The sequence below is a fragment of the Condylura cristata genome, unplaced genomic scaffold (assembly GCF_000260355.1).
Source record: "Condylura cristata isolate star-nosed mole 26May11 unplaced genomic scaffold, ConCri1.0 scaffold00041, whole genome shotgun sequence".
Lineage (NCBI taxonomy): Eukaryota > Metazoa > Chordata > Mammalia > Eulipotyphla > Talpidae > Condylura > Condylura cristata.
The window spans coordinates 4,430,421-4,434,769 of NW_004567142.1; positions in this window are offsets into that span (position 1 = coordinate 4,430,421).

Below are 4,349 nucleotides of genomic sequence, written 5' to 3' on the forward strand. Positions count from 1 at the left end.
GGAGGGGCGGCGGAGACCGCTCCCTCGCGCCGAGTGCGAGCAGGAGGTGACGGAGACCGAGCGGCGGCGCGCGCCAACGTCTATAAATAGAGACATTCATGCCGAGAAAGGTCTCCGCCGAGAGGAAGAGGAGGAGGCGAGAGACGCCGAAAGACACCAGCTGACGTGAAGGGAGAAACTGCAGAGGCTTCCAGAGACAGAACTGGACATGGACTTTCAGGCTTCTAGAGAAGGGGGTCGGGGGGGGGGCGAGGAAGGGAAACAAGCCCAGGGGGAGTCAAATAGGGTTAGGCACACGGAAGACACAGAGAGGTGTGCGTTTAATTATCCGTTGCTGTACAACCGACTCCAAAAGCGTAATGGTGTAATGCGACAACTAAATCCTTCAAAGTTCTCAGGGTTAGGACTTTGGGAGTCATTTAGCTGGAGGACTCTGGCTCAGGGTCTCTTGCCCAGTTAAATTCTTGCCAGGGCTGCAGCCATCTGGGGAAATTCCCAAGGCCCTGTGTCACCTTCATTGGCCTGTAGATCAGGTCCTTGTGTATCTAACCCCGAGGATAGCCCATGCAGGCAAGCGCAAAGCTGTCCTGAGGAGAGAAATCAGGCACGACTGAAAGAGATGAAGCTGTTGCTGTCCAAATTTCCCTAGAGACTCTGGCCCCCTTCCATAGGCCCATAAGCCTCGTGTGTTTTCTGTGATACTCTTACCACCCAAGGCCCGCTGGCCTCTGGACCTTTGCACAAGGTCCAGAATCAGAAGGGCACAAGCCCCTCTAACTGGGGCTTTCTTCCCCCCATCTCAGCCCACCCTTACCACCCCTCTACTTCCTGCTGGACAAATCCCTACAGGGACCCCCGTATTCTTCAGGAGTCTGCTCTTCCAGGAAGCTGTTGGCAGTTCTGAGGTGGGCAAGGCCCTCCCCTGGGCTCCGGAAGCCACCTGTGCTGCCTCCATTAGAGAGCACAGACTGGGCTTGGTGCCCAGAGACGGAGGCCAAGGCCAGGCCGGAGGTGCGCCCCAGATGTGAATTTCATGCCTATTTGTCTCGGGCACTGGGAACAAAGTCTGGGTCCTGATGAACATATGGGGCATGCCACGCTCCTCACTTTCATCTCCTACTTCCCTGGCCCTGGGTGGGAGACAACAGGGCCTGGACTCTCCAGGCCTGGCTGGTTCCCATAGCCCTCTTGGCCTTCTTAACCTACTCTCCCTTCTGCCAACTCCCACTCCTTCCCGGAGCCCACAAAATCTTCCTGTTCTGTGTTCTCCAGCGCTCTCTCCTATGGAGGTATAGCCAATAACAGCAAACTCACATGACCCTAACTCTCTGCCAGGCTCTGTTCTAAACCTTGTCCATACACACAATCACTTATTTAGTCTTCCTAATAGGCCCCCTTTGCTACTTCCTCTGATTGTCATCATCTTCCCCAGTTTACAGATGAAAAAACTAAGGGACACAGAAGAATTTAAACCCAGGCAGTCTGACTCCAGAATTCAGATTCTTCTTGAAAATGTTCTTGTGAAGGACAATGAGTAGCCCTCAGGCCTCCCTGGTGGTGGAAGGAGTTGAAGCACAGCACTATGAAGCTCTCCAAAGCCACTGCAGCATGAGTTTGATCCCGAGCCAGGGAAGTGACCCACATGGCGCCGCAGACCTCTCCTGACCCACCAGTTGCTCCCCTCAGCAGTGTACTTCATCAGTGTGCCTGTTCTGCTCCCCACTCTGTCTCTGGTGAATCCTCTCACCCCCTATACCTCTGGCCTGCACCCCAGTTCTGTATGCATAAAGAAATGCAACTTTAAAAAAAATAAAAAGAATACCCCTCACCCTGGTCTCAACTAACTGGTACAAAGAAAAGAAAAAAAAAAAAAGCCCAAACATAACTGGACTGGTCTTGTGAAGAAGCTGCATCAATAATAAGAAAAAAGCTTCCACTGGGCAAGTTAGTAGCCTCAAATAAAGACAGACTTAAAAGGCTTGTGGCATTCTAAACTCCCATTTCCCAGTAGATAAGGCTCTAACATGGCAGGGTAAATATTAGCAACCTTCTTTGTTTTCCTCAATATGTAGACAAAGTCAGATAGATATATTAACCTGACACTTGCCCAGATGTTCCCTATAAAAATCCTTGAAAATGTAAAATTCTTTCCTTGCAGAGTGTAGAAAATTCTCCTGATGAGGCTCAGAATTTGGACAGTTTTCCCAGAGCTCTCTGGAGGCTGTTCCCTGGCTCAATTCCTCATTCTTGAGCACTGCTATCACATAGAACTTTCTACCATTGTAGAAATGTCTATATCTGGCCTGTTAATATATTAAACATCAGTCATTTGAAATGTGGGTAATGTGACTGAGGAACTTTATATTTTACCTAATTTTAATCAATTTAAATTCAAATAGCTCATTGTTGCCAGTGGTGATAGTACTGGCAGTTCAGCTCTAAAGAACAAGACTTGACTATCTGCTACTTTCTGTTGTCTGTTGTTAAGTCTCCTTGTCTCTCTCAGTGGCAGTTTCTTCACTGAAAAGGTGATTAAGTATTCTGGTCCAACTTTTTTTATTTTAAGATTTATTTTTATTTATGCATACAAGAACTAGGGTCTAGGCCAGAGGTGGGGGCGGGTAAGAGCATTCACCAGAGGGGAGGGGGGCAGAACAAGCAGATCTATTGAAATACATTGCTGAGGAGAGTGGCAGGGAGACAGGAGAGGTCTGTTCTGCCACGTGGGTCAGCTCCCTGGCCAGGGATTGAACTTGTGCTGCAGTGGCTGCTGACAGCTTCATAGTACTGGGATTTAATCCTTGCCACCAGGGAAGCCCCGCAAACAGCTTGAATCTCTCTCCCCACCTAAAGTTAGGATCCCCCTCAGTTTCTTCACCTGTATGATGGACATATAACACCTATTCAATAATGGTGGTCAAAACAATGTTCAAAAGCAATGAATAAATAATAACACCTATTTATTTAATAAATATTTATTGAGTACCTATTTTGTCCTACTGCCTGGAGTAAAAGCACTGCACAAAATACACATGAGTCCAAGGTCAGGGCAGCAGGAGGGGGAAGGGAATGCCATGGCCAAGACAGTAACTATTTCCAGTCTCAGCCTCTCAATTCCTAGAAATGTCATAAGGCTGCTCTGCATAGCATCTTATGATGTCACAGTTACTCTGGGTTCTGATTGGCTGAGGGTCTGACATCGAGGCAGGTCTGCTAATTTCTCCCCCTAAAGCCTTTCTCTTCTTTTTCCTTGGTAATAAAACATCCTGTTTAACTGAATTGAAGACAGTACAGACCTAAAGATGATATAGCCACCCCTACTGCAGCTAGGTAAGGCCATGTGACAAAATTCTAGCCAATGAAAACAGAGAAAATCTAGCAGCTTTTGAAGTACATCCCTATAAGATAGCTGGGGGCTTTTTATTTGTCCTTCCTCCATCTTGCTGTGTGGATACACAAGTGATGGCTGGAGCATTAGCTGCTGTTTTGGACCACAAGGACAAATCATGGTGGAGAGGAAAGCTAGAAGGTTCCTGGTAGCTTGACTATCTCTCTAATGAAGGAGAGAGAAATAAATTCCTACCTTGGTTAACCCACTGTTATTTGGAGTTTATTATAACTTTTTTTTTTAGTTTTATGAATGAAAGTTTTTTTTTTCTTTTCAATAGTTTATTTATCCATCATTTTGTGCATTTTTCCATCTCAGTTATAATCCCCTTGGGAGACTTTATAACTTTTAATACTATAGATGCTTTCGGATTCAATTTGGGTGCAAGTGAACCCATTCAATTATCACTTTTCAACAACCATTAATGACTATATATTATGTAGCATGTACCTTTCTAGATGCAGGGGATACAGCTATGAAGAAAACAAAATTCCAGTTCCCAGAGAGCTCACTTTCTAGTAGAGGCAAAAATAGTAAACAAGTGAACAAATATTTAATATATCAGTTGGTAATCAGCGCTAAAAAGAATAAAGTGGGGCCAAGGAAAGAGAATGATTGGAGATGCTTAGGACGGTTGGGGAAGTTCTAGACGGGTAGTACTAGAGTTCACCTACATCTGCTTTTGGGAGGCAAAACAGTGGCCTCCCAAATTTGCCCACACTCTAATTCTTGGAGCCCATGAATATGTTATGTTACATGGCAAAAAATGCTTTGCAGATGTGATTAATTTTTTTTAAGATTTATTTATTTGTGCATACAGAACTGGGGTACAGGCCAGAGGCGCAGGGGCAGTGAGAGGCTTCACTAGAGACAGAGTGGGGAACAGAACAGGCAGATCAACGAAGTACACTGCTGAGGGGAGCAGCGGGCGGGTCAGGAGAGGTCTGCCACGCCATGTGGT